Source organism: Rhinolophus sinicus, linkage group LG02 (genome assembly GCF_036562045.2).
Source record: "Rhinolophus sinicus isolate RSC01 linkage group LG02, ASM3656204v1, whole genome shotgun sequence".
Classification (NCBI taxonomy): Eukaryota; Metazoa; Chordata; class Mammalia; order Chiroptera; family Rhinolophidae; genus Rhinolophus; species Rhinolophus sinicus.
Window position 1 is genome coordinate 85,149,449 of NC_133752.1, and position 26,272 is coordinate 85,175,720.

The 26,272-nt window shown below is 40.0% G+C and overlaps 1 protein-coding gene across 8 annotated transcripts in view; it reads right to left on the minus strand.

Annotated features, from left to right (window-relative positions):
* SVIL (supervillin) overlaps positions 1 to 26,272 on the minus strand; it is a 221,944-nt gene that overhangs the window by 124,827 nt on the left and 70,845 nt on the right. Inside the window, exon 1 of one of the 8 annotated variants that reach the window (XM_074324732.1) lies at positions 21,426 to 21,970. The exons of the other annotated variants lie outside the window; for them this stretch is intronic. The gene's annotated coding sequence lies outside the window, so the exon portion shown is untranslated. Of the gene's footprint in view, positions 1 to 21,425; positions 21,971 to 26,272 lie in introns of those variants that run through there. 8 annotated transcript variants of the gene reach the window in all.

Genomic DNA, 26,272 nt, shown 5'->3' on the forward strand with positions numbered 1-26,272 from the left:
TCAGCTCAGTACAGGCTGCTGGAGACACCATTACAGGTGGGTCATCTACTGCTCCGCACCACACTTTCCTCTTTCCTTTCCCTCTTTATCCTTCTCTTCTCTTCCCATTATGCTCTTTCCTGACATACAAAAACACAGATTCCTTTCTAATTTATCACCTGTACATTTAATGCTCGCTTGGATCATTACTCAGTTTGCTTCACCCTTCTAACTGTGTCTCTGTTTACCAGTTCACGGCCTGTTGGGAGCACTATAAATCCCACCCAGTCCAAACCTGTGGCAACGTTTGGAATCTATGTGAGTGACGTGGTCATGTTCTTTCAAAACATGGAGCCCGGGGTTCTTAGGTTACATGTCAATCTTTTTGCTTTTAACAATTTGTGGTGCTAGTAGCAATCCGAAACACCTACCAAAGAAATCCTGTCCATGTCAACATGGTTTGGATTACTCTGCAATAACTGTCAAACAAGGAGAACATTGTGGGATGTTCCATGAGGTGCCCCTGACATAGTACGTGTTTCAACACCACTGGCTTGCATGCCTTGACTTTTCCTCCCCAGCCCCACAATCCCCGAGCAACTGTGCTCGTCCATAAAAGGGTTAGGGTATGTTCAATGTTCAGCACCAGAAAGATTTGTTGAAAGAAAGAAAAGACAATCGTTTCCATTTATGTATAGGATATACATGCTTGTGGGATCATGCCTTCTAAGTAAAAACATGTAAATTGTGTCAATTTTAAACTGCAGTTTTCATGGCTTTGCTATAAAATGTATAAAGATGCAAACTGTCAAGTCTGAAAGGTGTCTAAATCTAATTTTAAAAAGAAAGAGGGTAGAGAGACAAAAAAATATATTTAAAACGTTTTCATTCCTGTTAAGATGATAAAAAAGGACTTGTTAAGAACTGACTACCGGAAGCTCAGAGTGCCTTCTTTGCCCTGGATGGGAATTCAATACAACAAGTGCTGAGCGCGACACAATTGTGGACTGAAAGGTACTTCGTCCCAGGAAGGACCGGCTGTGGAAGAACCCCACAACCTGCCCTTCTCTCTCATCCTCTTCCTTGACACAGAATGAAAGAGTGAATGATATTTTGAACCCTTTATTTCTTACAGAGAAGAAAAGAATGGGTGGAGAAGGCAAGAGGTTAGCAATTTTATTCTCTGAAAGACTAAAGACAGCAATCTTTGTCTTTCAAAGAAGGAATTCAGTTGGGCATGATGTTAAGTACATAAAATAGGTGCTAATGTGTAGCTTTGAAAACCCAAAATGAAAAAGCATTCCTCAAGCAAACGCTTGAAGTCTTAACACAGTAAAAGAGCTCTGGCTCTAAGCTAAAAATCTCCTAAGAATCATGATATAATTTTTGGTCAGACAGTTCATCTAATGTCTTCACCTGTAGTTTTGAAACATACTTGGTATTCATATTTAATGGAGCAGCTGTCTGGATCAGGGGAAGGTGATGAAATGATACAGGCATGAGCGGAGGGAAACTTCTCTCTCAGAATACTCACAGTATCTTACTTAATCAGGGTACCCATCCAGGACCGTTCAGCCCACATGTTGAACAAAACATATATTGAAAAGCCCATTTAATGGGCACCCAAGGCATGTGTTTTCAAATGACCTAACTGTTATTTTTGGATCTTCACTCAATTCATATAAAATTACACTGCTAATAGATGTAATACATAAAGCCAGCACTTGATCTGCAAAGGTGACTCTATGTCTTGAGTCCACAGCAGTCTTTTAAAATCCAGTTTATGGTTGTAATTTCTTGATTTCATGCGATTCGAATAAAGCTAAAAAGTAGAAGAAGGGTCACAGTGAAATATTGCAGTCTTCAACCTCACTCGTCTGTCCTTACAGAATTTCTTTATGTATGCAAATACAAATAAATGCTGATTTTTTTTATACACAAATATAAAGTACAGTCGGCGATCTTCCCACACAGGCGTCCAGGCATCATCTCCATTGTCCAACAACTGTACAGAACTCCATCATTCACTTAACCAGGCCCCTATGGATGGGCATCAAAGTTTCCAATCTTTTGCTATTTCACACCAAGCTACAGTGTATGACCTTGAATGTAAGCATATCTGAAGCAATTCGGACAAACATGACGCATTGCTCCTCCTAGATATTGTACCATTTTCCACCTGCGGTGCTCATTCCCCGCCAGTCTCCCCCATCTGAGTGTAGGACAGACTTCTAGATCTTTACAGCTCTGGGCTTTCCCAGTCACAGTCCATTTTTCTTTCTCTTACTATGAATGACGCTGAGCATCTTTTCACATGTTTTAAACTCAATTAAATTTCCTCTTTCCTTTTCTGTGTGCTGCAGGTTTATATGTTTTGCCAATTTTTCTAGTGTTGGCACTTTTTTTTAGGATATCTAGAAGTGTCCATATTAATTTTTAGCCATATATATGTGATATGAGTTGTGAATAGTTTTGCTTTCCTTTGGTGTGTTTTTTTTTTCTTGTTTTTTTTTTTAACAGAGTCGATTTTTATCGATCTTTTCTTTCATGGCTTCTGGACTATAACTCAGGTGGAAAAGTCTGCCAAACACTTATCTATGAAGAAATTCTATGTTTTATTCTGGTACTTAACTTTTTTGACTTTGAAAAACAATTCAAGCCTACATAAAGCAGAGACAATGCTACAATGACCCCTTGTCCTCACCACTAGATTCAACAATTATCAAAGCTTTGCCATACTTGCTTCTATCTCTCCGTGTCTACAAAATTATTTTAAAGTTTATCCAAGATAGCAAGTTATTTTACCCCTATATATTGCAAAAATTTAAAAACAGTATGGAAAATTTCTTGCATAGCCATCATTCTATTATATTTAACAAAATTAACAAGCTAGTTGTTATCATCTAATATTTGATCTATATTCAGTTTTCTCCAATGGCCTCAAGATAACTTTATACAGTTGGTTTGTTCAAATCAGGATGTCTGTGGTTTAATTTTTTTAAACATGTAACTATTTAAACATTTGATCTACTAGAAATTTAGCCTCGGTGTGTGGAACAGTTTACATACTTCCGTGTGGTTACCCAGTTGTCTTAACATTTAGTTAGTAGTTCATGTTCCCCCATTGATTAAAAATGACACTTTTTTCCATTTCTTTTATTTATTCCCATAAATATTTGGGACTAGATCTGTTTTTTTCTAATCTGTTCCACTGTTCTATTTATTAACATATATCAGTACCACCTTTTAATTACTAAGGCTTTACAATGTATTTAATATGTGGTAGTTCTTATTTATTTATCCCTGTGAACTTTAGAATCCACTTGCCTGCTTTTGTGTTTTTTAATAGTTGGTGTTTTATCAGGAATGTGCTGAATTTAATAAATTAACTTAGGAAAAATCGATATAGTCATGACCTTGAATTTTCCTATTCTAGAACGTGATGCATGCCTTTCCACTTGTTAAAATTCTTTTTGCATTCTGTAGGCGTATTTTACAATTTTCTACATATAGATTTTACCTACTTCATGGTACGTTACTCCTTGGTATTTAATCTGTTTTGTCGCTTCAGTAAATGTGATTTTTTCTTCCTTTAAAGTCTTAGAAAGGGTGGTTGTTTGGAGGTTCAGCTGTTAACAGTGTCAGGTTCTACGCTCTCTGCCTCTGGATGCTCACAGGCGCAGACTCGCACGTGCTGTGACCACCAGGCCACACCCCTGAAGCAGAGCTAGGAGCAGGTCAAACGAGGCCAAAGCCTTCTGGCCCTCTCTCAGTCCCATTCACAGGCCGGGTTCAAGGCGCTGGGAATCTGGGGGGAGCAGAAGACATGAAAAAGCAAACTCTGGGAGCCAGGAGATTCCCTGTCGTCTGTCAAGTTTTTTACGGAAGCTAACTTCCTTTACTGCGCAACAAGTAATTTGCTCTGTGATGAACTGTACTGCACGGCCGGCACCTGCTGGACAACACTTTCAGATTTCTAAAAAAGCTGAGAAAGGCCCTTAGCAGTCACTGCCCAGCTCTGGATCTGCAGCCATTAGAGCAGCAGTCTCCCGACCTCCCACTTTCCCACCTGCCTGCTATGTACGCTACTGCCTCACGCATCAGTTGTTCTCACTCATGACCACCTACAAGACTTCCAGCCTGGGCAAGATTAGCTTCTCTACTGTGAGGCGGACATCAAGGCAGCCGAGGCAGGGGCTGGCAGTCACCTCCGCTGCAAAACCCTTGTGTTGCTGAGGACACCAGGCGCCGCCTGAGCTCCTGCTGACCCTGCCCTCCCTTCATCGGGCTGGACTCCTGAGGACTGAGTAAGCTCATCACTGTGCAACTGGAGCAACTTCATCCTTATCTCAGGTATGTCCTGTGGCTCCCTGGGGATATGAGTGATCGGTCCCACTTGTGTTACTTCCATCCTTGTAGATCTCTGTATCCAACCAATTCCTCATGCTGGGCAATTCTTCCCTTACCCCCTCTGGCCCCTTCCTTTCTCCTTCTGCTGCCATCATCACATCTTGAGACTTGCACAACCATAGTTGTCTCGTAACGACCTCCTCAGCACCTTCTCTTCCATCCCCCCATCCTTCACACGGCCATGAGCATCTGTCCTGTCAAAACGCCCATGGCTTCCTGTGGCCAGTGAACACATATTGCTTGTCTTGTCATTCATGACATCCCATTGTCCAGTGTCCATTCATTCTACCTTCAGCTGCCCTTCCCTCCTGCCCACAGTTTCCATCTTCCCACTTACTGAAATCCTACCCATCCTTTTCAGCCATGAAGTCTTCCCGGATCCCCTTGGCCTACTGCTCCTCAACTCCTATATCTCACATCACAGGCTTCACCCAGTTGTGATGTGTGTGTGCGCTTACCCAGGAGCTCCTGAGCTGCCTGAGGAACCTCTGTAGCACCCAAAGTGCAGCTTGCTTACCAAAACTTCCAAACTGCACTTGTGCATGCAGGCATCAGCTATTTCCCATTTACCAGACCATCCGATGTCTCTACCTTATCCTGCCCTGTCAGGATGTAGCATCTTGCTTTCTTTTTGCCTTTTTGGAGAATAGTATCACTCCCATAACACTAAGTGCCTGAGAAGAACGTTGCCTGCTCCTTCCTGAATCCAGTGACAGCACTGGTGACAATCTCCACAGTCCTACAGTCTCCTGTGCCTCAGCTACACACCTCTTACTGTCATTCTTGGTTTGCTTTTGTTCTGTGCAAAGGAAGCTTCTTCACTATCTTCAGGGCACTGCTCCTTCATGTTATGTTCTTTTTTTTTGTTTTTTTTTGATGTCTCAAACACTCAAAAACTCCTCTTTTTAAAGCCTTTATCTGTTTTCAACGTAAGGGCTGGACACTGGTGCTGCACAGCTCCAGGTCATCTCAGATAGGGACCGCAGTGAGGAGAACCACCAGTAACCCAAGTCAAGTGGTTACTCATCCCCAACTGCTCCCAAGCCAGGACATGACGTGATAAGCGTCTCCTTTTAGCTCTGGCAGGCATGCGCCTATGACATACGGTAGTTCAAATGCCAATCCTTATTTAAAATAAAAGTTACTTGACATTGTATAACATCCTAGGATATTCTGGAGAGCAATGGGGAGCAAACCAATGTCAAAGGTAGAAAAGTCCTTGAATTCAAGTGGTCCCCAAAGATGGGGGTGCCTGTGGTTAGACGTGGCTATAGGGCGGCAGGTCCACAGCCCTGAAGTACTTTGCAGGTGAGGAAAAGGCAGAATCAAAGCACCTACTTGGAGAATTTCTGGTCAGAACCAGTCAGAACTTAGAGTGAATCCTTCAATGTAACTGGAGACAGTTGGTACCATGGAACCCTCATACTTGTGACAGCCTAGAGGTTCAAGGTTACACATGAATATTATAAGAAAAAGGGGCCATGAGAATCTATCATTCCATGGATATTAAGCTCCAGAAGATATCCAACCGCCGAGTGGGAGGGGTGGGGTGTGCAATGGCATGAAATCCGCCCGTCAAATGTGGGCTCATTTTTCTCTAGAAATATTCTATTTTCCCTGGGGGACAGCCCAGATGTTGGCAGGACTCACCTCCTCAGCTATCTCAGAAAATATCAAGTCTCAGCCCTTTGTCCCATTACAAGTAAGAAGAGACTCTGCTTGGACCTTGGGTTGCATGTGTGTGCCAGGAGGACGGTGAGGTCGTGGACGAGGAGTCTGGCAACGCATGGATAGTAACAACTGACTAAAGGTTCTGAATCCCCAACAGACATGCAATCCCCTTGTTCTAGTTATTCTCAGGAAAAGCTTTTTAGAGCATTCTGCTATGCTTTTGCTCCTCTTGTCGCTTCTCATACATTGGTCATGACATCAGGTAACAGAATGCTTGAGCATTCTTTATAGTATCCATGAAAGCAGTGATGGAATTGGAAGTGATCTCCTCTCTGAACTGGGGTGAATTGTGGTTGAATCACCAGCAAACTGGTCCCTGATCTCTTGTGAGAATTCAGAGTTTGGGAACAGCGCTGTCTCCGGCTACATGCTCTGCCCACATACACTGCAGTTCAACACATAATTTGTATGTCAAAGAAACAGCTCTGGAGCTTTGGATCCAAGAAAAATAAAAGGATATCAAGAATTCTCTTGGATTTTACATGTACTTTCTCTAAGAGATATTACATAGTTTTTTGAAAATCACAAAAATAAAAAAAGCAAAGGAAAATTCAGTTTTCAAAATATCCTTCGATCCTTAGTAAGCGTGATTTTCCTAGTCACATTATGTCTCACCTGCAACGGCTGATTAGAGCAAAGTTCTCGAAACCCCATTGCTGGTGGATCCACTCACATGCTGGATGGCACTGGACCAAGGTGCTTTAGAGGGAGGCACAGGAGTGTCCCCAGGTGCCACCCACCAGGCTGTGCACCAGAATTCCTCGGGCTAGCAGTCCAGTCCCTACCCTCTAATTATGAATAAATAGGTCTGGGATGAGGCCTGGCCAAATGTATTTTTCAAGACCTTTATCAAGCGATTCTACTGATCATTCAGTTTAGAAAACAATCACCTTGATGAACTATGACCTATTTCAAACTGATGAGACTATATCTCTAGTTGAAATATGTTATTTCAATCAACACAGAATTTCCTCTAGATGAATAATAGGCAGACATTCATCTACAGTTTCATATTTGAACTAAAACACTATTATCTACTTTTATGTATTTTTAAAAAACAAACCCACTTAAAGGTACTGAAACCCAGAGAGTCATCTTACATATGAGTTCCCAAAACTCCCCCAACCTCACATAGGTAGGAAAGTTTTCCTTTCCTCTTGTAGAAGAGTTTTGACCAAGGCTTTCTCAGTGTGAACCAGCTACAGAATGCTGGTTAAATATGACATACTGAGCTCCACCTCCTCAGGAAACTGGCTTTGAATGACCACTCAAGCAGCAGGAGTAGTCATTTTCTATTATTGTTACTAAGATAATACATGTAAACACTTTTTAATGAAAGGATATTAAATCATTTCCTTAGGTTTCAAAGGAATCACAGGTACTTTGAACACCGAAGTTACAAAACACATTGCAATAAAAATTTAGTTAAAAAAATCCTTACAGCTTAAGGCTAAAATTGAAACCTACAAATCCTTGCCCTAATGAAGATAATTAATAATAATCTCTTAGTAAACACAGCCATGTGGCAAGCGTGGCTCTAAGTGATTTACGTGTATCAGCCCATTTAATCCTCATAACAACCCTATGTATGATATCCTATTATCATTCCCATTTTACAGATGAGGAAATGGAGGCAGAGGTTGAGTTACCCGCGCATGATAATACAAGAAGAAACTAAAAGTGTTGGAATTTGAACCCATACAGTCTGGTTTCTGGGGCCACAGAGAGAGCCTACAGTTGGACATCAGTTGAACTTTAAAAAAAAATGAATCATATTAGCACACCTTTTAAGGTAAAAGCATCTATTTAAGGAAAATACCAATTTTAAGTTGATATTATTATAAAACTATTATATCACAATGCTCTTATTTCATTTGCTTTAGATTTAAATAATTTTTGAAACATTTGCCACTTTGTTTTCAAACCTTTTAAAATTATCCTAATTCTCTCAGTTATATTAATAATTTAGTGGTGTATTCTTGAGCACATTTTCCCCATCCATACACAAAGCAAATTCAAAACAGCACTGGATTAAATGACAAATTTGATTTCAATGTTATTGGCAGTACCTTCTGTGTGTAATTACTCATTTTGTTAAAAGCTAAAGCTGGTTATTCCTCACTTGTCACCTGCAGTATAAAAATGGAACTGTTTAAAACCAAAAACACTTAATTACCTTTCTTTTGGGAAAGGCTTGAATTAACCAGAAGTGTTACAAAGCAAACTGTCACTAGGGAACTTGGCAAATGAGGACATCCAACAAGCTTTCAACTCCTTGTACTTTCGTGTGTGCGTATCTGTGTGTGTGTGTGTGTGTGTGTGTGTGTGTGTGTGTGTGTTCCACTCATTAATTTCTTCACTGCAGAACTGTTTATTGAATAATTGCTATGTACCCATTATTGGGGCAGCAATGGTTAGAAGCCCTAAATATCAGACATACCAATGTAAATATAGGTATAAAAACATTTTCCAAACCCTCGTAGATATGCTCAAAAATATCAACCACTTGGAAATATCCCATTTTCAGACTAATTAAGAGTTCACCAGGCTTCAAACAAACTTCCACACTGATTTCCTCACATTCATTTCTGCAAGTTTAAGCTGACATTGGTGCTTTCCCTACACAATTTGCTGTCACATCACATAACACCACATCTAAATCACATGCTCCTAAAGAAGACCGAATTTAGTTTTTGTTTAACAACTCAACGTTTTTCCAACATATAGATAGGTAGCTTATTAAACATTCACTATTTGAGTAAATTGTATTTCTAGCTTTAAGAGAAAAAAACATGTGAACATATTTTGTAACTTTGGAATTCAAGCAATTATGATACGTAGGTTCAAGTTGTTCCAAAATCAAATAAAATCTACGATAAATTGATACACAAGACAGATTTCAGATAAATAAAACCTCACATAGAAAACTTGTTAATTTGACATTAGGAGTTACTATACTACATTGATTTCTTTTATGTGAAGTGCATGGCAGGTCACGTATTTCTCTTAGGAACAATAAATTTTATATTAAATTTCAAATAATATATTAGTCGATTCTTTTGCCCAGTCCTAAAATGAGAGTACAGAGTGCAGCCAGAGTGCACCCAAGTATTGCCAGTCTTCTGCCTGGGCCAGGTCCACATAGAAGACCCAGGAGGAGAGGTAGAGGCTGGCCTACACGGGCCAAATCTGATAGCAAATGGGGATATCTGATTTAGAAGACTAATGCCTGCTTGAATATTCCATGATCTGGCCAAGATGTTAAGAGGGTTTCAAGCCCTAAAACACAGTCAGTGCAACAGACCACATAAAATTGTCTTAGTCCCCTCCAATCATGTGATGAAATGACTGTGGGGCGGTATCTACTGTAGAGATGTAAGACTGCTTCCAAGAGGCTCATGCAAGCAAGAGGGGAGAGGAATGTTCTCACGGGGGGCTGGTTAGTCCAGTCCTCTTCAGAATGGGAGAATGTTTAATAAATTGGATTTTACAGAAAGGTCTATAATAAGCCAAAACCCAACAGCTGCATACAGTTCAGATTAAGAATCAAAACCTCAGTACATAATTCTTAGGGAAGGGGAATTTCTGGTGTAGTTTGTCAAATTCACATGTTACTTTATGTCCATCCAGCCGTGAAAAGGAAAACACTGTCTCTTCTGACTGCAACAGGCTGTTTGTAGCTCCCTGACAAAACGAGACCCTGCTGTGGATTAGAGGCAGGTCCTTGGGCCTCAGGCAGAATTTTCTGGATTAGTGGCTGCACAAAGCAAACGTCAAAGCAGGGTCAGATGCAAGCCTTCCTTAGCTCAACTCTGCTTCTCACACAGACCCACAGTGCCTGGGGCAGCCTGAACCCCCTCAACCACCGACAAACCCAAATGCCTCTGTCCTAGTCATGTGTGACTCTCCAGAAACAATGTCCAGGCAGATCTCAAGGAATTGCTGTGTATTTTCACAGCTAAGTGTCAGCCCCAAACCCTCTGCTGCCCTTTCCCTTCCACGTTACAGATGTAGTCTTTCAACGAACACCTTAATGCAAAGCGTTGGTGCGGACAGCAAGGGCTTGAAGAATCCATAAAAATGGAGGAGATTTGTGCTAAAAGTGGCAGTTCAAGATCCAGGCAGCCTGGCCATCACCTAAGTAGCCCAAAATGACAACGATCACGTCCCCCGATGGAAAGGTAATCAAACAGAGACTGAACAATGGTCATGGCCTAAAGCTTTAGAATCGAAATGGAAACTCTAACATTAATGATCACCCATGAATCCGTCAGAGGACTGACAGAAGACAGGATGCACAGAAACATTTTTTTTCAGTCATCCATGTCGAAACTCTTTTATATACTCCATTAGCTTCAGAATATATATTTACGGAGATTGTCAGTACCAGAGCACAAATGTTTTCAAACGGATAATGGGTCCCAGTAGATGCCTATGTGAGAAAAACGAGGGGTTTTGTGTAATTTGTTGGGCCGTTGAACTCTTCAATGACTCTTCTGCCAAAATGATTTTGGTCAGTGAAAATTAAAACTAATCAGACATAGGACAGATGTTTACGATCGGGGTCAAGAGTGTTTACTCTTCAGCAGTTAGCTTTTAAAACAAAAAAGCTTTGACTGAAGATGAACTGAACGCAGCCAAAGCTGCTATTTCATGTTACTCGGAAGAGTGGCAAACTCACAGCTACTGTTTCCAAAGCCCACCAAGTCACAGGCATTGGCTACGAGTGTAGGTGATGAAGTCCATCTCTTCATGGCAGTATCTATTTTTAAAGGCCACACACACATACAATATGATATGGTTTCCCTGAGAAAATCAGAACTGCCAAATCATTACCACACATCTAATTTTAAATTTGAGTTAACAAACACCAAAGCAGAAGCTGAGGTTTGATTTTAAATTTTGCTCTACTAAAATTAAACTAGAATGTTATGTATTCACTTTCTCCTTATTACTAGTGGCAAATTACATTTTAAAGAAAATAAGTAGATATTTTTTTGGTTGTTATTTATGCCTATTCACACATACATGTATAATACACATATAAACATACATAACAGTAATGGAAAGATTACCAATTCACTCTGTCAAGAGGTGAGAGTCTCTTTCCACAAAATATAATAATGCCTAAAAAATCAGATTCTATGCTTCAGAATATAACAATTTTTAAAAGATCATTTATAGTAGTAACAGTAATACAAAAGCTATCAGAACTGTGTAAAGGACTTTTTTATGTCTATATAAATATATGTTTTAAAAATTATCATTGCATAATTAAAATCAGTAAAACTTACAGGTATCCATGGCTATGTTGCTTATGTCTTGACTTATCAGCTGAAGATGCAAGGAAAGGCAGCAAGACAAAAGAAAATAGAAGTAAAATAGGAAGTAAGAAGATGAAGAGGTAAGAGGAAGAGGGAGGGAGGGAGGGAGAGAGAGAGAGACAAAGAGAGAGAGAGAGAGAGAGAGAGAGAGAGAGAGAGAGAGAGAGAGAGGAAGGAAGGAAGGAAAAAAGGAAGGGAGGGAGGGAGGGAGGAAAGAAGGGAGGAAGGCGAGAAGAGGGTAGCAGGAAAGTGGAGACAGAGGAGGTGGCTTACTCTCCTTATATTGCCCCTAAATTTCTACCCACCCCTCTGACAAACCAAAGAAGGTCAGGTGGTAACTCAGATAGTCAACCGTGTTGGTTATTTTAAAAACATTCATTCATTCAGCTCAACAGCTGAACTGAACTGTTTTTGATACACAGTCACCTCATCCAATTAAACACATGCATTCATCCAGACTTGAAGCAAGGGTTAAACAGGGGAAGTAAAGAAATACCCCTGCTTCTTTATTCTGTGTATTAACAACAGTGGACTACTACATACTTGAAAGAAACAGGTAAGTCTTGTTGCACCTGTAGATGGAAAACTCACCCTAATCAACCTATTTTGATTTTAGATGGAATAGAAATGCAGTAGAGAATTACCTGTCCTCCTGTGCTATTCCATACATGAGGACATCAGTGCTTTCTCGGAGCCTGCTCAGACTAGCCAGTGGCTGGCGAGGATGAAGCGGGAGGGGGGGGGGGGGGGGGGGCGAAAGGAGGCCTTCTTAATCCAAAAGGACGTTTCCCTAGGAAGGCAGCACGTTCCCTGAGGCTGAGTGGGTTGGCAGGAGGGGTGTTCCAGACTGAGGAGAATGTGATGCAAAGGCAGAGTGGGGAAGGCCCACGACACCTTGGAAAAGGAGGCCGCCACTGCAGTCAGAGTCCAGGGTGCAGGATGAAGCATGACTGTCTCCAGAGCAAGTCACAAGGACTCCAAAGGACATCACACTGGCCACCTGAGCTGTGGACCCATGGGCAGGGGTGAGGGCCGCAAACTTGGACATTAGCTGGTCCCTTCTCTACGCTAACACATCCTCCAGCCCTACATTTCCTGCACTGCCCAAGAGTTCCCATTACCTTCTATTATGGGTTCATTTTAATAATACAGGTTCTGGGGGAAAGCTAAACACACACACACACACACACACACATCTTGAGAGCACAGGGAACCTTAGAAATGGTGCGGGTCAACTGCTGTTTTTTTAGATGAGAAGTTAAATGTCTTGTGCAAGTTCACAGGCCGTCTCTGTTTCTCCCATCATATTACCCAACTCCGGTTTCTAAACTGTCAGAGGTTTACAATCCGCAGACATCTGGGGGAAAATATCATTAGTAGCCACACTGGGTGTGGCTCAAAAATAACTGCAATGAATGGATAAATGACAAGTATTTCGCCTGGTTCACTTGGTAAGTGCAAGATCTCACACAAACCATCATCACAGAAATATCTCCAAATGACACACATCACAGCCCTGGTTCCCAAAGGACATTTTTAGTTTGCATCGATAAGTGTACAACAGTTAAAAGCAAAAGCAAGGAAAACATCATTTAAACTAATTTCTCACAAAACCCCAAGACCTTAAGCCAAAACACAAACTTAGGCAAGAACAATACAGCTGCCAAAGGACAAGCTGGCAACATGTTACATTACAAATCCCTTAAACCACTCTGAATTCCCAGCACTTGCAATCCACATTGATCATTCAGCAAGCGCTGCCTCTGATAGCGACTTGAAGGATTCGGCTATAATGCTATTAGCGATGGTGAGACTGGATCTTAATTCAAAACGTGGCAATGAACATTTAATGTGTCCAGAACCTACAAAAACTGCACTGTGTGTGTGTGTACGCAGGTTTGCATTGGGATTATGTATTTGTGGATTGGGGGGGGGGATGGTGAAGCCACAGAAAAACTCCCTCTGACATAATAAGCTTTGATTTCTGTAGAAGAGCACCACTGTTTTCTATTTTCCCTCTGCAATCCAAGCATGCCAAATCACATGACTACATCAGCAAGTGATGCACCAAGGTCCTCCAACTCATAACCAGCAGACGCGTAAGGTGCAAATCCACTTTCTCTGGATCTGCACGGTCCAGCTACTGCAGTTGGAACCAATTAAAATTAAGTCAAGTTAAAGTGCAATTCATTAGTTGTGGTAGCCACACTTTCAAGTGCTCAACAGACACCCTACAGAACAGAGCCAACTAGACAATATTTCCATCAACACAGAAAGTTCGACTGGACAGTGATGAGCCAGACACCTGGGCAGCCTGACTGTGTTTCACTGGGTGAATGGGCCACTACAGAGCTGTGTCCTCCAGAGGGCATCACCTAGAGACCTTCAGGCATTTATTTCTAAGAGCCTCACTTCTATACAAATAATCGGAATGAGATTTTAGTCTCTTATGTGTTTGTTCTTAACTTTCTGGGAGTCAAAGCCCCTTGAAGAAAAATGCTGAAAACAATGGATCTGTTCCTCCATTAAATGAGTTTTCAAAACAAAGGACCATTTTTTCATGTAGTTGTTGAAAAATATTCTAACCTTCTAAAGCCTGTTCATGGACCTGTTTAAAATAGTCTGTTCAACAAAGTCATTTCTTACAGTGGTCATATCAAATATAATTTCCCTGCAATAACAATTTTGTCTTCACCCTGCCCTATGTTATCTACCTGTCAGTCTTTTTTCTTTTCTTTTTTTAATTTGAGCTCATTAATTATAGAAATCATCATCCGCTCTCACATTAGCCACATAGCATAGCATACTCAGAAAACTCAAATAACCCTCAAATACTCAAATAACACATAGTATACTCAGAAAATTCTCAACTTAGAAAACTCTCCATTAAAATACCAAGGTAATTTGTTCTCCTCAAATCTTAGAGCATCCGTTTACCACCTAATTACCATTTTTATCTGGAGCTACTAAATAAATTGTAATTTACTCTTAATGAAATAATTATCTTGTGAAGGACAAATGTTGGAATGTTTATAGTGCCATGAACCAATGTGAATGTCCTTAACTTATGCAAAATTAAATGTAAAAATAGTAACATACAATGTAGGCAGGAAGGCAGCTAATGCACTAGTTTGTATAAAATCAGCTTCACCCGGTGGTAGAGGTGAATACTCTTCAAAAGAAAACATGCAGAAAGATAGAACATGGATTCCAAAGTGTCTTTTGTAAAACAAGTTCTCTCACACTACTAGTGACACACAATAAATAGTTCATCTGATGTGACTAAGTTCTGTCTAAACTCTACAGTCTTCAGGTAAAACTACCTTTGTTTTTCAATTTCTACTAACTTTTACAATAAAATTTTCAAGACAGACAAATTCTGAAAAGACAGAAATCAGTTGATTTGATAATTTATATCTGGACCATCCTGATTGAACGATATCAATGCCAACCTTTGCCTTATTAATGGATCAACATTTTATAGACAGTACTTTATGACAGTAGAGAGAACATGGGTTATAAAAAAGGTGGGTATCTGACCTGTACTTGTCTACATTGAAGAGATTTTTTTAAAAAGCATATGAACTTTACCAGTATGAATTGTAGGGGAGGAGAGAATGTTGGAACATTGAAAATGCAAACAGAAAGTAGATACTAACCCTAAGAAGTGCCTTCTCTGTGTTAGGATCCACGGCAGGTATTTTAAATTCTGTCATTTAAGCACTTTAAAGACTGAGGTTGAAGATGAAGAGAATCTCTCAGAGCACTTGAGTACGTCGCCATTAGAACGCCAGCTCCATGAGGGCAGGGATTTTGTTTTTCACTGTTCTTTTCTCAGCACCCATACCAGTTCGTGGCACACAGTATGAGCTCAGAAAATAATTGTTGATAAAGAATGGGTGCCTGGCAGTGAGCTAATAAACTTAAAGGGGGGCGGGGGGGAATGCTGAGCACAGCATACTCCTGTTGTGAATAGGAAAATTTTGTCTCAGGAATCAGGAGAAAAAGAAAAGTCCAAAAAAGATAAGAATATATCAGGTTAGAGAAAAGTAAAGTGTTTAAATGAACACAAAAGAAACAAGAGCTTAATCTGAAGAGATGGCAGAAACTTGGAAAAACAAAGGATTGAAGACCAAGAATGGCGATCAAACCAACCAAGAAGGAAGAAATCGGCTGCACACTTAGTTCAATAGAAGCCAGCAAGTAGCGAAAAGACATTTTTAAATATACATGTATTCTTGCTCAAGACATCTCTTACTTCTTCCTGCTCTCCCGCCTTGAACCACCACCTTCCAGATATAGGGTCTCCTTTCCAAAGAAGGTTAGAATATTTTCAAGTTCTGAAACCTTTGGATTACAGAATCCAAATAAGTAGAAGGGACTTTAGAAATCCTTCAGTTCAATGCTCATTTTAATGAATGAGGCTCAGAGAGGTTGAGAACTCACCCAAGGTCACACAGCTGGTTATTCATGAAGACCAGGGCTGCTCTTGCTTACTCTGCCATTGCCTGAAGCTCTCCTCAGGGTCAAACGCCTTCAATTTCCATATGCAATGAATGTTCTTCCTCCACTGAGAGGAGGGAAAACACTTATTGGAAGCCTTTTTTTTTGGTTGGGGGGGGCGGGGAGGTAGGGGAAAATCAAGGATGGGTAGAGCACAAAGCTTGTTTGCTATCCCAGCTTTCACATTATTTTCCTCCCATGTGTTCCTCACTCCACCTTCTTACTGTAACTCTCTTTTGAAATATTTAAGAACTGTCAGCTGCCTACAAGCTCCTTGAAGCCTCCAGAGAGAAGAACTGATAGAAATCCAAATAAATAAATTCCATCTCAAATGGGAGGATGCTGTGTTGGTCTACAATGCATAGCATGAAGCTTACTCATCGCAGTCAACTGCATCACAATAATATCTACTCATGGAATTTTAAAACATTCAACACTTTCAATCAAAAATGCATGAAATGATAAAGCCAAATGATGATGTGTGTTTGTGCTAAAATGAACATCTGGTGGAAATTAGGACTGTGAGCATACTTTGGAGAGCCATATACCTTAACGTGCCCACTTTTTGTAATTTTTATTTTTTTTCCTAACCTGGCTTAAACCTAGAGAGTCATTACTTACATTAGGTACCCAAAGCAATACTTGCAAAACAAAATAATAGACATTAAAATCTTATTTGTTCTTGGATTTCATAATAGCAACTTGTAAAGGAATGAACTAATTGCAAAATAAACAAATGTAGCTGAATTTTGTGATTATCCTTAGTACATGATAAACTGAAATAGTCAAATTAAAAAAAACCTTTTTTCTAAAAAAAACTGTACACAAAAACAGTACTAAAACTTTTAAAGGTTAATTTACCTTTCATAACCTACTTCCTAATTTAATATATTTTTAGCTACTGAAAATCACCTGCTTTCCTATTCAAGTTCTGGCTGCAATGTCTTGTTTGTTCTTGAGTGTGTAGCACATGTGCAAGTACAACATGTGCATATTTTTAAATTTTTATTTAAATGGTATAAAGTTTGATACAGTATTTTCAGGATGTATGAAAAGACCAGATCTTAAAAAATTTAAAACATTCAGAATCTTAGAAATATAAAAACATCAATATGATCTTTCAGTGCAATGGCTGTCATATAGCTGAGCCTAAGTTATTTGCCAACTTTCCATACACAGAAGGTAATTGAAAATTCAGAAAGAAACAAGAGACCTCTGATTAATCAAAACAGTCCACAAATTTTAGGCGCCTTATTTATAAAAGCGCTTTAAATCTTCACTCAGAAACTGATTGTTCTTTTTTATGCATAATTCTATCACTACTGATTATACAGGACACAAACTCTAACATAGCTTAACTAGAAGAGAACAACTTCTCATTGAAGAGAAAAATAAGCTTTAAAACCTAAATGAATATATTGCATCCGAAATGGATAGAACATATAATTCACGGTACAAAGAACAGCACAAGAATTTTTATCTTAACTTGGACACTAAGAAGGGAGAGGTGAGCAAGTGAAGTGACAATGCTTTAGAAAATAAAGCCAGTCTGGGTCTTCAGTGCAGAGGCCAGAGTCCTGTCACCTTACTACACCTGAGATGAGATCCTTACAAAAAGGTGCTCGGAGGTAAAGCTCCGTGGGGTTGAAGCCATTGGGAGATCACAAAGGTCTCCGACAGGAGAGAACAGTGCCCAGTGAGTTGTGGGTGTTGAGTGAATGGGCAGTGAAAGAAATAGGGGACTGTGTGAGGTCAAGGGGAGCTTTATTTAGGATGGAGGAAACTTGAGTATGCTTTCAACATGAGGAGGAAGAGCCAGGAGAAAGGCAGAAATTGGAAATAAGAGAAATGGGGGACAACTGTCTGGGAAGAGATGGCATGAAAAGCACAGAGGAACAGACCAGCCTTGCTAGACCACCTCTACCCCTGGGAAGCCTTCTTCAAATCCCCACCTGACCTGGTTCCTCCCAACTTGTGGTGCCACAAGGAAATCATTTAAAACAGTGCTACTCAAAGTCGGTCCTTGGACCAGAGGCATTATATCACCTAGGGTCTTAGTTGCCAAATCTCTGGCCCTGCCTCCATATCTACTGAATCACAATCTGCACATTAGCAAGAGCCTGTTCAAGTTTGAGAAGTGCTGGCTTACAGCAATGGTTATAAATATGGGTATTGAAATTAAATATATCTGGGTTCAAATCCAGCTCTACCATGACCCCAAGTTATATGCCTTTGGGGAAGCTTCTCTAAGCCTCAGCTTTATCCTCTGTGGAACAGGAATAATGACAAAAATATTTCTCAGGGTCTGTTGTAAACGTTAAATGAGATAATGTAGGTAAAGAGCTTGGCATTGAGCTTGGCACACAGTGGTAATACAGATGGCGTGTTATTATTGTTCATCCCTTCCAGTCTACTTGTATAATAGTTTCATCACGTCTATGTTTGAACCCATGCAGGGAATGAGTTCACCAAGGACAGGGAACACGCTTCAGTCATTTTCACGTGAAGGCATCCAACCCGGAGGCCTGCAGCAGTTGTGCAATATTGATGTGAAGCGCTCAACCTGTTGAAATGAATCCAGTGTGTGACATGGGTAAATCAACTATTCCAAAGCAAATATTAAAGTTCTTTCTTTGACTATATTGACACAAAAGCCAGTTAGAAATAGGTTATGAACTTGCTGGGGATGAAAGGATCAACTTTCAAAAGAGAATAATCAAGTGACAAAGCGAAATTCCTCTTTCAAAGCCTCCTACAATAGGGAGTGCCCATAAGAAAGTGAGCTAGAGCTCTCTCTGCAAGGCCATCAAGGTGCTAGGCGGGTCCCCTCGGAGGTCAGCAGTGCAAAGCACTCTGAGAGGCTTCACCTCAGGGATCAAGCTGAAGGCTTGGGAAAAGCACATTCAGTCCAATCACACCACTACATGAGTTTCTTCGTTTTAGGCAAGGCTCCAATAACGAAGTGGCTGACTTCATCGAATGCACCTTAATTTCCTGTGTTGGCAAAAGCACACATAAACCCCATCAGGCTTGTAATAGTAAGACAAATGTTTCTGCTTGCATTATGAGATATGGAAAAAAACAGAACTCATAACACAGAACACCCACTTCTACAGTGAATAATATGTAACACTGGCAAAAACATTTTATGGAGCACAGTTAAATTTTGATATAAAGAATCCATAAGTCATTCCAATGAAATTCAATTCAACCAACTCCCGTCTGTGGAGCACTCAGTGGGCAGTGGGCACTGAGCTAGACCCTGGGTGGCAAGGGGGCTGGGCCCCAGGTGCCTCTCCGGGCACCCTACAGAGGAAGGGCGCGCCAGGACATGCTGCCAGGACCCCGGAGCCCAGAGGCAAAAGGCCAGAGGAAGTTTCTGGGAAGATCTCCTTTTGAGATGACCTCCCTGGCCGGCAAGAAAAGGTAGAACACGTCAGGGTGGCGTACCAGTAAAAACAGTGGCATCAAAGACGTGGAAAGGGAGGCTGAGGAGCTGAACTTTAGCCTTTAATCAGTGGGACACAATGGAGGGTTTGGCTTTTGAGGAGCAACATGATCAGATCTTTGTTTAGGAAAGTCATTCTGAGGATGGACTGGACAGTGGAGAACCTGGGGGACAGAAAGACCGATTAAGGGCTAAGCAATCATCTGGGTAAGGAGGAGGTGGGAGGCAGGAGCATCATTTTGGAGAAAGACTTAGTGGCCTTGGTGACCTATTGGGAGAGGAGTCAAGGGTGCTGGCATGCCTTCTGGTTCAGTTACAAAACAATTAAGAGTTGACCTGCAGGAAAGCACCAGATCGGGGAGTTTTCCTGGTCACAGGCAGGCCCTCTGAGATATGCACGTTAATATAAAATTGCAGTGAGTGTCCAGAAAACCCAGGCAGCCCCAGAGTGAGGAGAGGACTTCTTTTGCATCCCCAGAATTAAAAAAGGCCCCTGGTGGCTCATCCCCACAGCTCTCCGTGCAGCCTGTGACCCTGAAAGCTGTAACTTTCTAGACATCTTTATAAAAACCAGTGCCCCTTTTCTTTGGATACAATCCCTCAATTGTACAATTGTAAATGACCCTAGGTGTCGCCAAGGATGTTCATTCTGAATTGAAATTCAAAATCTTCCAGCAAGAAACAGTATGTCTCCAAATACAAGCAGAGATACCCGGGTTTGTTGAATGAAAGTGATGTAAGCTGGGTGCTTTAACCGAATTTTCTTTTGAAAGTTATGCTCCTGCCACCGGAATCAGACTCATCTCAAAAAAGCAATTCTCTGAGGACTCTCTCTGCCCATCTCTGTCACCTCCTGTCTTCTTCAGAGGAATGACAAGATGGCCCACTCCTGGCAGGACACCCAACTCCTCAAGAGCTCTCCCGAGTCGGCGAGAAGCAGCAGCCACATATGCCAAGCCCAATGCTGCTTCGCTCTGGGCTGGCGGAGGGCATTTAGACCTTGCAGTTTTTCTCAGCGGGGGATCCCACCAGCATTTTGGCCAACGCAATGCTTTGTCCTATTGGACTGTCCCACATCACAGGGCATTTACAATTCATAACTACATTCCCCCAAATGCTAGCCATAGTTATTGTTGTGAAAAACCAGACACACCCCAAGCATTTCCAAACACTCATTAGGGTTGTGGCACTACCTCTGGTTGCAAACCATAGCAGTATTCACTGATGAAGCTCATTTCTATAAATATTTTGTTTTTCTACCTGATAAAAATAATTACTGCTCCTACTGGTCCATCTGATATGGTATAAAGAAACAATCTTTTTTTATTTTTTTCTCAAAGGAGAAATATGTCAAATAAACTATAAATATTCTCCAGCTTATTGCTATTTTTCAGCAGAAGCAAGTAATCAAACTAAATTACAGAGACCACAGCTATCTCTAGGGCTTCAAAAGGCTGATACAGCATTTTTCTTGGAGAATTTAAAAATGAAATATAGTTCAAAATCTGGAAACTAAAGTGAGAGTTTTCTTTTCTTTTCTTTTTTTTAATAAATTCTGGAAATCAAAGGATCAAGCTAGAAGAATCACAGTACCAAGAAAAAGAACCCTCAAAACAAAGATGTATTAATAATAGTGAAATAAAACTTGCCCTTCTGACATCCACCCCCATACTTGAGATACAATGATTGAAGTACTTTGTATTGTGAATACACTTTTCATTCTGAGGCTTCAAGTGCTAAGATTTAGTCGGAATGTACTTACTAAATTATATTAATCAAATTGTTAGCATAAACTTCTCGGTACCATAAAGTAAGCTCTTTGGTTTTTAAGGAAAAAAAAAAAAGTCCAATCCTTCCCAAATCAAACAACGCGCCCTAAAGTACCTAGAGGAGTAACGTGCAATAATTAACACACACTGGGAGAACATTCTAGTGTTTGAAGTCAACAAACCCTTGGGAAGCATGCTCAGACAGACAGCACTTAAAAACAACAACTGCATTTAGATTTATAGGAAGATTTTTTCACTTACTTCAAATTTCTGTATAATCCTTGCTCCTCTGTGTTAAGGGGGGGGGGGGAATCACACAGTAATTTCTTTTTTTTTTCTAATTAAAAAATAAACAAAACAAAATACGTAATAGCTTTGAATCCAGCTTTGGGTGTCCTCAAGTATTTTCTTTGAGTCTCCCTTCCATAAATACTACTTTCAAATTCTCAACAAGAAGTAAAATACTAAAAGTTAGGCCAAAACACTGTACAAAATCACATATCACAATGCAAACCGGGCAAGTGCATCTATTCGAAGTGATCATTCAGAACAGGATAAATTTAGAACGGTGCTTTCCAAAACGAGTCTGGGTGCCAACTGCAGTACAGGTGAAGGCTACATCCCAAAAGTTTCTCTGAAAAAAGATCGCCAAAATATGATTAAAAGCAGTCTTCTTTTTGAAGTAGTCACTCCCCCGGTGTCCTTGATACTGACATTCCCCAATCTGGCCTTGGTGTGGCCATCCATTACTGGGTAAATCCACGTGAAACCTGAGGACACTTCAGCCTGGGAGGACGCTGTCAGATGCAGTGGGGCAATTTCACATGGGACGGGCCTTTTATGGCCTGAACTCGGAGAGCCTTGATCCCAGCTAATCTACCAAAATAGCTCTCGAAACTCAGAGGAGCCCATCAGCTGTTGCAATAGGCCTGGCTAGCAGCTACTTCAAATGCAGTGAGATTGTTCGCATTGTCTTTCGGCTTGTTTTATAGAGAAATAAAACATGCAACATCCGTCTACTGAACAGGCTATAATAGAACAGAATGGAGTGGGCAAACATGTCTCTAGTACTAGTTTTGGGGTTAAAAAAGAACACAATCATTGATAAAGCTGCTGAACACTCAGAAAGTAAGTAATATACTATATGTACACACACACACACACACACACACATACTAAACAGCATGTTAGAAAGGCACAAGTCTATTCCTTAGTTTACAAGTTGTGTAGACGTCTGTGGATTTCTTTCCACTTCCAAACTGTAGAAAATGAGTCATCATAAGGAAGAATTGCCCTGGAAGGTCTCTCTCTAAAACAACACCTATATTTTGTCTTAAAGCCAAAGACAATGCTCCAACTGGCAAGATCTACCCTCAGATGGATCACAGGTCACTCAACTCACGTAAAAATCAGTGGAACCTTAACTAATAATAATAATAAAGAACTATCAAGCATAACCACTTCTAAAAAAGACTATTTACATTTTTTAAATATGAAAACTACAGATTACAACCCTGTTTACAAAAATACTTACAATCGTAGGTGTCCCTGTTGTTAGGAAGAATGAAAGTCTCAATTGTTCATCCTCACTTCAACATAAATCACAAAGCCAGAACTCCCTGGCCAGAGCAAAAGCTGTGCTGTGCGCTGGGAGGCTGGGGTGGTATGCCTCTGGGAAGCGGTTCTCAGACCACCAGCTGCATCTGTCAGCAGAGGCCTCCCAAAGCAGGATCTGAATTCCTGTTATTAATTAGCCCTGCAGGACAAAGCCTCTTCCTAAACAGACAGTCCTGTGGCCAGGTAAAAAGATAGCAGATACCCTGGACTGCCATAATAAACACCACCTTCATGACTATTTTGTACAAGGATTAAAAACAATCTGTCCAAGCCAAATTTTTCACCTGTTTCAAGATGACAAACAAATTTCACAGCATGACTTCCGCTTCCTAGGCTCAGTCCTGGCCCTCATCTTATTTTCCTTTGGACCAATTTTGCTTTTCATCCATTTGAAATTTATTGTATGTTGTTTTTTATGTTTATATAAGCTGCTTTAAACTCCTGCTCCTGGAGCAAAGCAGCGCAAAAGTAGATAAAAACATATGTAAAACAGTTGACCACGGACTCTTTTAAAAAAATATAGGGGGAGAAAATGAATCACTATTACCACAACAATGCAGTTTTTTCCCTCTAAAAAAAGATTCACTCCCACAAAATAAACATCTAACTATTGCATGCCTCTTAAATTGTTCCTCACTGCTCCCTGTAGCAACTAAACTGGCCTAAATTCGTACATTAGAGTATAACAGAATAATTCTTCTCAGATGTCCCTTTTATACACCCTTTTTTGTCTTTGTTCAAATCCCAGTTAATTCTACCTGTGCGACTTGTTCAAATACTTTCTTCAATTTTTCTTCTATCTGCCAAATTCAGGAAACTCTCCTCATGCAAACTTCTTTCCAAAAAAGGACAGTAATCAGACCTGATATGCATGAGAGTAGATTTCATGATATACCCAGGAAGAAAATGGAAACTCATATATTATGGATTAAAATTAAAGTAAGAACTAGACTTATACCAAAGTTGGACATTTCCAAGATATTTGATAAATAATTATTTCTCATTTGATATTATTTAACACTAGTATTACAACAATATGGTAGACTACTATTGTTTCTACTAATTGTTCATTATATCAGCTTTATTGAGAGTTTTAATCTTTTATGAGCTATTCTAGGAACCATATCTATTTATGATGCTGTTTCTAAAAGAAACTACATTCATATTTCTATAACCCCTATTTTATAACAAAACTGAACACGTTGAAAGCAAAACTGAAAACACAACACCATTTACAATCATTCCAAAGAACATAAAATATTTAGATTAAAGTTAACATGTGCAAGATCTGTATGTTGTAAATAATATAATGCTGATAAAAGCCATCCAAGAAGCCATAAATACATAGACATACGAGGTCAATTAAATTCGCGAACTCATCCTAGAAAAAGTGCTGAATATTCATTGCTGAATATCACTATGGTCACCTTCGAAGTACTGCCTGTGGGAAGCTATGCACTGATGCCAGCACCTGGTCCACCCTTCAAAGCACTTTTGGAACTCATTTTCTAGAATGGCCAGCCGAGCTGTCATTGTATTACCCTTGATGTCCTGAATGCCATCAAAAGGTCTTCCTTTCAATGTTTCCTTTATCTTTGAGTAAAGAAAGAAGTCACTGGGGAGCAGACCAGATGAGTAGGGAGGGTGTTCCACTGGTTATTTGTTTACTGGCTAAAAACTCCCTCACCGACAGTGCTGTGTGAGTTGGTACATTGTCGTGATGCAAGAACCATAAATTGTTGATGAAAAGTTCAGGTCATCTAACTTTTTCATGCAGCCTTTTCGGCACTTCCAAATAGTAAACTTGGTCAACTGTTTGTCCAGTTGGTACAAATTCATAATGAATAATCCCTCTGATATCAAAAAAGGTTAGCAACATCGTTGCAACAAGTTTGCGAACTTAATTGTCACACCTTGTAGATTGTGTTCATGTGTTGGAATTGTAAAGGTGTCAGTTCTCCCCAAAACAATCTATAGATTTAATGCAATTACTATCAACATCCCAGCAAAGATTTTTCATAGATTTAGACAAGCTTACTTCAAAATTACATACAGAGGCACAGGCCTTAGAATAGCTAAAACAATCTTGAAAAAGGAGAATACTGTAATCAATCTATCCATATTGAGGTCTACTATATAGCTACAGTAATGGAATATAGAATCCAGAAGCAGACCCACAGAAATATACCCAACTGATTTTTGATAAAAGATGCCTTTTCAACAAATGATACTGAAGCAATTGGACATCTATGGTGGGAGAGGGGGGGAATTAACCTTGACCTAATTCTCATAGCTTTTACAAAAATTAACCAATACAAATCATTAAATTAAATGTAAAATATAAAACTATAGAACTTCTAGAAAAAAATAGGAGAAAATCTTCGAAGCAAAGCGTTCTTGGACTTGACACCAAAAGCACAATCCATAAAAAGAAAAAAAAATGACAAATTAGAATCATCAAAATGTAAAACTTCTGCTTTGCAAAAGACCCTGTGAAGAGGATGAAAAGACATTCTACAGAGTGGGAGAAAATATTTGCCAGTTACATATCTGAAAAAGGACAAATATCTAGAATATATAAAGAACTTAAAATTTAGCAGCAAAGAAACCAACGAGTCCAATTAGAAAATAGACAAAAGTCATGCAGAGACAATTCACCAAAGAAGATACACAGATGGCAAATAAACACAGGAAAAGACATTCAACATCATTAACATCAGAGAAATTAAAATTAAAACCACAAGTGAGATATCTCTACACACCTATCAGAATAACAAAAATAAAAAAATGGTGACAATACCAAATCCTGGCAAGGAGAAACTGGATCACTCACACATCGCTGGTGGGAATGTAAAATGGCACAGCTACTGTGGGAAACAGTTTGGCTGTTCTTTAGAAACTGAACTTGCCAAACCAAACTGCTATATGACCCAGCAATTGCACTCCTGTACCTCTATTTAAATGAAACAATTGAAAACTTATTTTCCTACAAAAACCTGAATACAAATATTCATAGTAGCTTTACTCGTAATGGCCCCAAACTGGGAAACAACCCAGATGCTCTTATGGATGAAATGGTTAAATAAACAGTGATGCATCCATACCATGGAATGCAACTTAGCCATAATATGAAATGAACTTGAACACACGCACCAACCTTCATGAATATCCAGAAATTATGCTGAGTGAAGGAAAGGCAATCCCAAAAGGTTAGATGCCATATGATTCCATTTTTACATCATTCCCCAAATGACAACATTGTAGAAACAGAAAACAGAAAAGGAAAAGAGTGGCCATCAGAGGTTAGAGATGGGAGAGAAGTGGCTCTCAAAGGGCACCATGAGGGATCCTTGTTCTGGAACTCGCCAACTGTTCTGTTGACTGTACCAGTACTAATATCCTGGTAATGGCTTGTTTTATACTTTTGCACAATGTTACCACTGGGGGAAAATGGGTAAAATGTACACAGCCTCTCCCTACTGTTTCTGAAA